The following is a 12,372-nucleotide window of genomic DNA, read 5'->3' as shown; positions in this document are numbered from 1 at the left end:
CAGGCACTGTTCTAAGTTCTGCTGAATTTTTTTAATCCTCATGACATTACTATAATTAGCTTCATTTTACAAGTGAAGAAACTATGGCAAGAAGAGGTGAGTTTGCCTAAGGCCATACAGCTGGGAAGGAGTAGCGCTGAGATTTTAACCCAGGGGTACGGCTCCAGAGGTGACCCTTTTAACTCCTATGCTGTATGCCTCCCGGACAGAGAGGTTCTGGGGTCACGAGTTCAGATCCCGGCTGCCTCAGCACTTGATAGCTGCATACTCCAGGAAAGCTGCTCCCTCCCTCTGAGCCTCAGTTGTTGCATCTGAGAAACAGGGACAATAATCATAACCGTCTCATGGGCTTGCTGTGATGATTCTGAGATAATCCACACAAAGATAAGGAGAACTCAATGTTAGCTATTATGATTATTTCCCTCAAACGTTAGGAAGTCTCTTTCCCCATGTGCAAAATTGCAGAGTGGGTTGGAAGGGCTGGGATGGAAAACGGTGCTTCCTTGCTTACTTATGTCACAGGGTTTCACGAGGAGCAAAGGATACAGCGGGCACATGTGGCAGTATTTTCTTAATTGTATCTTGAAATATTTCAGGACCACTAAAGTATTTGTTGTTGTTAGTTGCCATCAAGTTGGCCCTGACTCATGACGACCTTACGTGTCACAAAACAAAACGTTACCTGGTCCTGCACCATCTTCGTGATCATTGGTATGTTTTAGTCCATTGTTGTGGCTATTGTGTCAGTCCACCTGACTGAGTGAGGGTTTCCCTTGTTTCTGCTGACCTTCTGCTTTACCAACCATGATGTCCTTTTCTAGTGACTGGTCTTTCCTGATGATGTGTCCAAAGTAAGCAAGACACAGTCTCGCCATCGTTGTTTCTAAGGAGCGTTCTGGTTGTATTTCTTCCAAGACTGATTTGTTGGTTCTTCTGGGAGTCCATGGTATATCCAATATTCTTCTCCAACACCACAGTTTGAATTCATCCATTCTTCTTCTGTCTTCCTTTTTCACCGTCCAGCTTTTGCATGTATATGAGGTGTTTGAAAAGACCACAGTTTGGGTCAGACACACCTTAGACATCAAAGTGACATCTTTGCTTTTTAAAACTTTAAAGAGGTCTTTTGCAGCAGATTTGCCCAGTGCAATATGTCATTTGATTTCTTGACTGCTGCTTCCATGGACATTGATTATATAGAGAATAATATAATAAACACCGATGTATTCAACAACTGGCTTAAGAAATAAAAACTTACAGATATAGTTGGAGCTTCCTAAGAAAACTCTCCCTAAGTAACTCTCCTCCTTCCCCGTTCAAGGGTAAGCACCATCCTGATTTTGAGGGTTATCATTTGCATGCACATCTTTACACTTTTAACATGTATGTAATGTATGTATTTATCCTTAATACATGGTATTCTGTAATATATGGTACTGTTTCACACAATTTAAAGCTTCATAGTAGTCGTGTTATACTGCACGTACCCTTGAGCAGATTTTGCCCGACATTATGTGTTTAAGATTGATCTATGTTGATACGTGTTTCTAGTTGCTTATTTTTAAACACTATAGAACATTCTACTGGATGAACGTGACTCAATGTCCTTATTCATTCTTCAGTTGGTGACCATGCTGGTAGTTTCCGGGTTTTTGGTATCACGAACGTCTTGTACTGCAATGAATACCTGTGCACGTGACTCTTTATGCACACGTGTTAGAGGTTCTTTAGAGATTATAGCAGGTGTTGAGTTGTTGGGTTGAAATGTTTGAGCATCTTCAAACTGATCAGATTGTCCATTTGCTCTCTAACACTTGTTGTTAGGTGCTGTCGAGTCGATTTCAACTCATAGAGACCCCACAGGACAAAGTAGAACTGCCCCAAAGGGTTTTCTTGTCTATAATCTTTACAGAAGCAGATCGCCAGGTCTTTCTCCTGTGGAGCCATTGTGTGGGTTCAAATTGCCAACCTTTTCGTGAACAGCCAGGCACTTAACCATTTGTGCCACTAGGGCTCCTTTCTCCAACGCAGTTGTACCATTTTATACTGTCCTAAACTGTGTCTGGGTGATCCTTTTGCTCTACATCCTTGCCAACCCTTAGTCTTGTCTGACAGCAATGATTTTTAAAACAGGAGAAACAAAACAAAGCTAGTAATCATTGAGCTGATTAGCTCAATGCTTACTCAATGCTCCATAGGGATTTCAGTGGCTGATCTTTTGGAAGTAGATTGTCAATCCTTTCTTCTGAGGTGCCTCTGGGTAAATTCGAACTGCCAACCTTCCGATGAGTAGCCGAGTGCTTAACCATTTGTGCTACCCAGAAGAGCCTAAAGCAGTAAAGTGCTATACAGATGGGTGGCATTATTATTAAGGATACTATGTGACCTAGCTGGTGGCCACAAGATGTTCTGTGTGTTGACAATTGAGCTGGAGAGGTGATTTGATGTCTTTCCCAAGAACAAGTCTATAGACGGCAACCATATTCTCTTCTAGGAAGCCTTCCCTGGCTCCTCCCCACCCCCGTCTCAATTACAGACCAGCAGCCCCATTCTCTGTGCTCTAATTGCCTCTGGTCCTTGCCCCACTTCACGCTCATGATGAAATTGAAATTACCTGCTCATTTGTCTCCTGACTCATCTGAACACCATGAAATTGAGAACTATCTTATTCCATTTTAGCTCCAGAGTCAAACCCAAACCTGGCACATAGTAGGCACTCAATAATGTTTATTGAATGAATAACTGTAATCTAGTGCCTGGTGCACGGTTGGGGCTCCCTATGTTCTGTGGAATGAATGAATGAATGAACAAATGAGTAAAACACCCAAGTTAAACAGGAAGTGAAAGAATTCTAGGCTCTAGGAAGAACTTTCTATTCATTCATTCATCCATGGAATCGTTTTTAAAAACCAAAAAACCTGTTGCCATTGAGTCAATTCCGACTCATAGGATCCCTATAGGACAGAGTAGAACTGCCCCAAGGGTTTCCAAGGCACTCTTTACAGAAGCAGACTGCCATGTTTTTCTTCTGAAAATCTTGTTTTTAGTAAGTAGTTACTGAGTACCTAGCGTGTACCAGCTCCATGGTCCCATCTTGAAGTACCTCATGGTGTGTTATTTTGCAGTGTGATAGATTCTGTGACAAGGTGACCACAAAAAGAGGAAATGTAGCCCTCTGGGGATGGGAAGCAGCAAAATCTTCACAAAGGTGTTGGCACTCCCCTAGGTGGCAGCTTCTGTCCCCTCCCTTACGTCCTTCTCTCCGCACCAATCTCCTGCCATCTCTGTTCCCAAACTTCCAAAGCAGTCAGATCGTGTTGCCACTGGATATTGGTGATGGTTGTACAACATGATTCATGTAATCAGTGTCACTAAACTGTGCATGTGAAAAATCTTGAATTGGCAAATTTTGTGTTTTATGTATATATATATATGTATATATATATATATATATATATCTTTACAACAACAATAATAATGAAAAAATTTAGTCGACAGATTCATGTCTCTTTACGTAGATTTTGTATCCAAATCCAAAGACAAAGCGTCGATGTATTTGAGGTGTCAGCTGAAGTGCTTTTGAGTTTGGTCCAGGGAGGTTGATGAAGGAGTTTGCTTCTCTCTTTGGCTGTTACTCAAGAAAGAAAAGATGGGAGAAAGAGGGGCTTCACTGGCATGGAGGACAAGGTCTGGGAGCAAAGGAGAAGGAAACATCCTGGAAGAGACAAAAGCAGGCTCCATGGTATCCTGGTTGGGGATCTAGGGTCCGGCGTTTTTGAAACTCACACCTAGGGATCTGCCAAGCGGCCCTGCAAAGACACCCTCCGGCTCAGGCACAGCCATAAACCACTCAGCCAGCACTCGCCGGCTGCATGGTGATGGCCCCTTGATGTATTTACCCAAAGAGAAGAAGTGAAAGGTAGCTGTAGGCATGAAGCAGTAAAATACATCCCGGTGTTCAGGTGACATCATCCCAAACACCCTGTCCAGTATTCCCTGGTTTATGAAGTCACCACAACCCCAGGAGACATCTCCTGGGTGCCTGGGGTGGGGAGCTCTAAATTTATTTGACCTGATTTGTTGCAGGTTTTCCCTTTCACTTTTGGGGGTTTGGGGGTTGTAATGACTTCTCCTTTGCCCTTGAACAGAGGTTATCTATCCCCCCTGGCTCGTTTCTTCTGGGGTTTCTGGAGTAAGGACAATAGCTAGCTAGCTAGATGCCGTTGAGTTGACTTTTCCACTCATGACGACCTTACGTACAACAGAACAAAACGTTGCCCCATCCTGCATCATCCTCATGATCGCCAGCATGTGTGAGTCCATCATTGCAAATATTGTGCCAATCCACCTCACCAAGGGTCTCCCTTCCCCTCGTTGGCCCTTTACTTCACCAAACATGATGTCCTCCTCCAGTGATTGATTTCTCCTGATGACATGTCCAAAGACAGCAAGTTGGACAATGTTTTGTTGTGAGCCATAAGGTTTTCACTGACTAATTTTCAGAAGCAGATCACCAGGCCTCTCTTCCTAGTCTCTTAGTCTGGAAGCTCCACTGAAACCTGTCCACCACGGGTGACCCTGCTGGTGTTTGAAATAGCTTCCAGCATCATAGCAACACATAAGCCACCACAGTATGTCAAACTGATAGGCAGATGGTGATCTCTATATATAGAAATATGTGTATCGTGTGTGTATATGTGTATATATATATGTAGAGAGATTTTTTTTATCCAAAAAGGGGGAAAAAGAAACTCAAACCCTTTGCTGTTGAGTCAATTCCAACTCCTAGTGACCCTGTAGGATAGTCAAACTGCCCCATAGGGTTTCCAAGGAGCAGCTGATAGATTTAAACTGCCAACCTTTTGGTTAGCAGCCTGAGCTCTTACCCACTGTGCCACCAGGGCCCCTTTATATATCTACAAAATATACATTTCTAGAAAAAGCTCTGGAAATACACTAAGCTATGAGTAAAGCAGATAGAAAAAGAATGAATTTCACGTTTTAATTCATGCTTTTGTATAGTTGTGATATTTTTGCAAAAACCACATATTTAACCCATTGCTGTTGAGTTGATTCTGACTCATAGCAACCCTGTAGTACAGAGTAGAGCTGCCCCACAGGGTTTCCAAGGAGCAGCTGGTGGACTCAAACCGCCGACCTTTTGGTTAGCAGCCATAGCTCTTAACCACTGTGTCACCAGGGCTCCAACCACACATTAGTGCTATAATATTTTATAAAAAGAAAATAATAATGAAAAGTCTTAATAGAATAAGCATATTCAAACATATAATATTGTTATGACCACAGAATTACAAACACAAAGATGCAATGGACAGTAATTGGACTTTTACAAGTTTATATTTTTATTTGGATTCCATAAAATTTACCCATTTTACATGTGTACAATTTAATAATTTTTTAGTAAATTTACAGAGCTGTGCGACCATCCGTACAATCCAATTTTAGAATATTTCTATCACCCTAGAAAGACCCCTTGTCACCATCTGCAGTCATTTCCTCTTCCCACCCCCAGGCCCTGGCAACCACTCATCTGCTTTCTGTCTCTGTGGATTTGCCTTTTCTGGGCATTTCATATAAATGGAATCAAACAATATGCAGGGGCATAACTAAGGTGTAGCAGGTAGAGCGTGTGCTCTGGGCACCACGTGGCGCCGGGCCCCAGTGAGAAGTTTGCATTAACCATCACAGTTTCCATTGCTAGCTGTGAGAGATCATTCAGCAATTTAGCACTAATTGCCCTAGGTGCCATTTTCCATAGATAAACCTCTGATGATATGTGACCTTTCGTGTCTGGCTTCTTTCACCTAACATCATGTTCTCAAGGTTCATACATGTTGTAGCATGTATTAGTATTTCATTCCTTTTTATGGCCAAGTAATATTCCATTGGAGCCCTGCTGGCACAGTGGTTAAGAGCTCAGCTGCTAACCAAAAGGTCAGCAGTTTGAATCCACCAGGTGCTCCTTGGAAACCCTACGGGGCAGTTCTACTCTGTCCAATATGGTCACTATAAGTGGGAATCAACTCGACAGCAATGGGTTGTTTTTTTAAAAAATATTCCATTAGGATCCCTGGTGGCACAGTGGTTAAGCACTTGGCTGCTAACCGAAAGGTCGATGGTTTGAACCCACCAGCCGCTTTACGGGAGAAAGATGTGGCAGTCTGCTTCTGTAAAGATTACAGCCTTGGAAACCCTCTGGGGCCGTTCTACTTTTTCCTACAAGGTCCTATTAATCAGAATCATAGACTGGACTGCAATGGGTTTGATTGTTTTATATTCCATTGTATGGATAGACCACATTTTGTTTATCCATTCACTAGTGGATGAACATTTAGATTGTTTTCACTTTGGGGCTCTATTTTTAAAACACATTTATAGATACATTTAAAATGTGTTTAAAAACACATTTATAATTATACTTTAGAAAGGCCAGTATTTTCCTATATAACAACCCAGAATATAACAATTCCTTCTTAATATACAAATGCTGTAAAACGGATTCTACAATCTATCTATCTATCTGGTGTCCCCACGTTTCCAGGAAAATAGCAACAGTGTAAAATTCTCTAACTTGGAAATTCTAAAGTTATTTAGTACAGGAGGAGCCTGGGTGTCATAAGGGTTAAGCGCTCAGCTGCTAACCAAAAGGTTGGCAGCTTGAACTCACCCAGCGGCTTTGCAGAAGAAAGGCCTGGCAATTGGCTCCCATAAAGATAACAGCCAAGAAAACCCTATAGGGGCAGTTTTACTCTGTCACATGGGGTTACTATGAGTTGAAAATCAACTCGACGGCACATAACAACAACCTTTAGTAAGAAGGATTAAAAAAGAACAGAAGAAGTTGGATATGTGTGTGCTTAACAGTAGCTGATAATTATTGAATATCTTTCGCTCCAAAATTAATAACGTGCTTGATGTGTATTGATTCTTTTTATTCTCTTGGTCACCCTACAAAGAAGGTCTTGCTGTTATACCCATTTTACACACGAGGAAGCTAGGGAGGAAGGTTAATGACGTGCCCAAGGGCTCGCGGTTAGGAAACAGCAGCATTCAGAGCCAGTGAGCCTGGCCCTAGCCCTATACCCTCCTGGCTACTATGCATGCACTGATATGTTTTTTCAATCAATCTATGTTATTTTACTTACCACAATCTGTTTATTTCCATGGGTTTAAAACATCCGTGCTACTATAAACTAATCTTTGCATTTCACCCCTAATGTGCTGCCGTTACAGCTCTTTGATCATGGACGCTGTGTGGAGTCTAAGAGTCTGGGCTTTAGAATCTTGCCACTTACTAGCCTGGTGCAACCTTGAACAGGGCCCGCCACCTCCCCCAGCCTCTGGCTTCTCATCTGCAAAATGGGGATCGTAACTCTCCTAAGGGTGTTCTAGCACTGAATGAGATGACAAACATCACATGTGAAAAGCATTGACCAGTGACGCTGGTGTAATTTTTGTTACATATGTGCCCTGTTCACATCAGCTGTTAATATTCCTACCTAACACTTGGCGCTCCTTTTACACAAACCCATGTCCACATGTCTACATCGAGAGACACTTGCCTGAAATTGTGAGATAAATTCCAGCGCAGCAGGGGGCAGGTCCCAAGCTGACCAATCTTTCTGCAAGAGAGCAGAGGAGATCTTGGCTCAGGGTGTGCACACGTGGCCCCCTATTTGCACAGGCAGCCTCTATTTTCTGTCCCCCTCCCTCACGATTCACCCCATCCCCCTCTCTTCCAGCATTCCGAACTGCAGGGGCTGACCCTGTCTCTCTTGATGATTTAGGCTTCGAAGAAGGACCGGGGAAGGATTTGTTTTGATGTTTAAAGGCAATCCCGGTAATGAATGGCAGGGGCGTCATCCACCTCTCCGTCCATATATCTGCACAACAGTATCTATTTTTGACATAGCTGACACACCATTTCCTTTGGCAGCGCAAGTGGGGTGCATCTTTAAATTAAACTCGTCTCCGACCCCTCCGATCTGCAGCCCTTTCGGGGGGCAGACGCTGGCGAGGGAAGCCAGAGAGACAGGGCAGGCCTGTTGGCGGCCGGTGATGTATGCAGGGAAGGGCCCAGGTACCGTGAGCCGGAACCAAGACCCTCTCTAAAGCAGTAACTAATGACAGAGGATGTCCCCGAGTCTTCTAATCACCTTTAATGTGCTGAGTTAGAAGCCAGCTTTAAAGCAGGCGAGATAAGCAGGTCAGACAAACAGACAAAGAAAACAAAATAAAATCATATAATTGCCTCTAGGAGTCTGGTCCTGCATGGAGGGGGTGGTGATGTACTTGATTAAGAATTAACTATGGCAAAGAGACTCTCAGGCTTCTATGAGTGTCTGTTTCAATAGCTAGCTGATCGTCCCAACCCACCACCCAAACCCAAACCGAAAACCAAGCCAGTTGCCCAAGTCGATTCTGACTTATGGCGACCCCATGTGTTGCAGAGCAGAACTGCACTCCATAGGGTTTTCAAAGCTGTGGACTTTCAGAAGCAGACTGCCAGGCCTTTCTTCTGAAAGTGGATGGGTTCGAGCCAACAACCTTCCAGGTAACAGATGGTCACTTAACTATTTGTGCCACCTCTGTTCCAAGAGCTAACTTGGCAGAGCAGAGAGAAAATGCTGGCTTAGCAATCAGCAAAGCTCAGCTTTATCATTTACTAGCTGGGAGGCAAGCGTCTTTCCTTTTCCAAGCCTCAATTCCTCATCTATAAAAAGTTCCAAATGCCCCTTGAAGGGTTATTGTGAGGATCTAAATGAAGAGAGAAAGAATATGTGCAAGGGATTTATAAACTGTTGCCAAGTACACTCCAAATGTTTCGATTATCAGATAATGATGAGGAAGGAGACATATGGGCTCTATGATGGGGAAAAACAATCATAATAAAAGAAAGTATTAGATTGGCCTGCCTTCTAAGCCACGAGAACATTTCTTTCCATACTTTGCCGTTATTCTTCCCTCCAACTCTTTTCCCCTGAGGTCTTGAATCTTTGATCTTTTACTTAAAAAAAAAAGAGAGACAGAGAGAGGAGGTCTTACAGCCTGTGTGATCCATTCTGATTTAAACCTTAAATAAAACAAAGACCTCCTGGAGAATACCATTGCCAGGTTGGCTGCTCTGATATTTGGGTGAATTTTCTTTCTGTCAAAGCAGAGACAAGTGGGGTGGGTGAATGTGTTGTGGGAGCAAAAGATTCCACACGTGTATCTTCTGCACAAACCGACCCTCCATTTACTAGTCAAGAACTCGTACCGTGTGGAACCTGGGTGGAAAATGATCCTAGTTGCTCACCGGGTCAAGTCACCTTAGTCCCTGGCACTGGATCCTATGAGATGATGGGAGAAGTGTCCCAGGAACCAGGGAGGTAAGTGATGAGGAACTTCTTTCCAGGAACCCACTGTCTACCCACAGCCTTCTCTCCAAGGACAGCTGCTACACCTGTTTGTGCCCCTTGTTGTTAGCGGCCGTCAGGTAGGTCCCTGACTCATGGCAACAACAGGATTGGACCATTGTGAGCCACAGGGTTTTCACTGGCTCGTTTTCAGAAGTGGATCACCACGCCTTTCCTCCTAGTCCATCTTAGCCTAGAAGCTCCACTGAAACCTGTTCAGCATCATAGCAATGCGCAAGCCTCCTCTGACAGATGGGTGGTGGCTGCACGGGGGATGCATTGGCAGGGAATTGAACCCAGGTCTCCCATGTGGAAAGCAAGAATTCTCCCACTAAACTACCGCTCCTCCTGTTTGCCTCTGGGAGAGGGAAACTGGTGTGAAGTCTTCAAAACTGGTCTAGTGCAAGCCACCAGCTGGGTTCCTGTGTCCCCAAACCTTCTCCAATCCATGGGATTCTATTGCTTAAGAAACAGCATTTTTTTGGCCACTGGATATGAATGAACTAAGAAACTCAAGTGCTTCATGGCCTCTTGATGAATGACCCCCTATTTCATAACGTCTTTTAATATCTCACAGAGTTAGATATCCAGGGAACTCACTTTGGGAAAACACTGTTTCAGCAGCAAGCTTTGTCCTTGGACCTTCTTCTGTCCATCTTATTGCCAATAACGACCGTGAAGGCAACCCTGTTTAGAAAGGACATCAAACTGGAAAGGATACCTCATTTTTTGGATGATGTTAAAAGAGCCTAAAATTTGAAATGGCATCCCTGCATGGTGTAAATGGTTGACATGTTCAGCTGCTAACTGAAAGATTGGTAGTTCGAGTCCACCCAGAGGGGCCTCGGAAGAAAAGCCTGGCTGGCTATCTACTTCTGGAAAAATCAGCCATTGAAAACCATATGGAGCAGAGCTCTACTCTGACACACATGGGGTCTCCATGAGTCAGAAGTGACTCCATGGCAACTGGTTAAATGGTGGTTAACATTCTAAAACTTGCTAGATAAAATGTAATAGGATTAAGTGACGAACTTAAGCTTGCTTTTATATTTTTAATTGATGACAAAGCATAGGATGGAGAAGGGGCTTCATTGTGGTTGATGAGCCCACAATATAGGGGTTTGGGTTATTGAAACCCACCAATAATAAGTGGTATTAAAATAATTCAGAGGCATCTTGGGCTGCATTCATAGTATCCATGCTGAGGTTCTGTCTGAGGCAACACACCTGGTATTCGAGTCTGGGGCTCCACTCTTTGTGGAAGATGGAGAATACCAACAGGAAGGGCCCCTGGACATCAGGGCAAACCGATGAAGTAGTTAGGGGCCGTGAATCCTGAGAACTGAAGATTGTGGCCCACAAATATTTAGAGTTGTCTTGTTGCAGAAGAAAGAGCCTCGTTTTGTCTGAATGATGAAAGTTATACGGGAGCCAACTTGAGTTCAACATGTGGTAGAGATTAAAAAAATTAGAGTTCTTAAAAAAAAAAAAAAACCAGAGTAGTTGCCCGTGAGGGAAAGAGCTCCCTATCAAGGTGGTATTCAAGAAGAAAGTGGGGATCACCTATCTGGGATGTCAAGAAGGGATTCTTGCAATAACGGGAGAGGTTGGAATCGAAGCTTGCCAAGAAAATATCCAAGTCTTAACTGCCTATGGTTCCAGGAAGACCAGATTCTAGGTTTACTAGAATCATCTTAAAGAAATGTCCTTTGGAACAAAGCTCAGGATGAGGTCGCTGAGAAGCTTGAATTACAAAAATCCCCAGAGAACTGCTTTATAAAGCTTCTCAAGGTGTTGTCCTTAGGGACAGTGTTTCTGTGATGATCCAAAGGGCCACCCTCAGAGACAGTATCATATATTGGATACAAGCATGAACTTCAGAGTCAGAGAGACCTGAGTTCAAATCCTGACTCTGCCACTTACTCACTGTGGTATGTTAGGGCAAGTTATTTAGACTCTCAGGTTTCTCATCTACAATACCAGAATAATTACACCTACATCAGAGGGTCATTAAAACATTAAATGGGAGCTTTTATTGACATCCTAAATTATTTTCCCCCTGTTTGCAAAAATAAAAACAACATGTGGTAAAACACTCATACAGAACATGAATGTTAAAAATCAGAAGCAAACATTTCCTGAAATCTCACCTCCCAGATATACTTACTACTACTCTTTTATACTTTTACATATTTTCCATATTTGCTTCAATAAGTGTATAAGAAAAAAAAAACAGTAAACTTGACACATTAAACATTAAAACTTGACACCACCCTTACAACATTCCATCTGCTCTCCTACAAGTCAACTTTTACCTCCAACGTCCTTTGCTAAAACACAGCAGGTTGTAATACTACAAGTTTTAAAAAAAACCATTGCCATCGAGTTGGACTTATAGCGACACTATAGGACAGAGCAGAACTGCCCCACAGGGTTTCCAAGGAGCAGCTGGTGGATTTGAACTGCCAACCTTTTGGTTAGCAGCTATATCTCTTAACCACTGCACCACCAGGGCTCTGTATTAAGGATTCAAAAAAAAAACCAAACCCATTGCTCTCAAGTCAATTTCAACTCATAGCGACCCTATAGGACAGGGTAGAACTGTCCCATAGGGTTTCCAAGGAGCGCCTGCTGGATTTGAACTGCCAACCTTTTGGTTAGCAGACTCAATGGCAACGGGTACTAAGAATTAGTGGCTAGAAAACCTCAGATTCGGGATCTAGTCTCTACCATCACACCATCATCACCATCACCACTACCATCAGGACTACCACCAACATAACCACTTTTACCACCCACCACCACCATCATAACCGCTACCAGTACCACAACGCAATTATCACCACTACGTCTACTGTCACCATCCCCACCACCACCATCACCACTACCCTACTAACACCATCCCCACCACCACCATCACCACTACCCTACTAACACCATCCCCACCACCACC

This window comes from Trichechus manatus, unplaced genomic scaffold (assembly GCF_000243295.1).
Source record: "Trichechus manatus latirostris isolate Lorelei unplaced genomic scaffold, TriManLat1.0 scaffold00061, whole genome shotgun sequence".
NCBI classification, from domain to species: domain Eukaryota; kingdom Metazoa; phylum Chordata; class Mammalia; order Sirenia; family Trichechidae; genus Trichechus; species Trichechus manatus.
The sequence above is the reverse complement of the archived record's forward strand: the minus strand, read 5'-3'. Positions refer to the sequence as shown.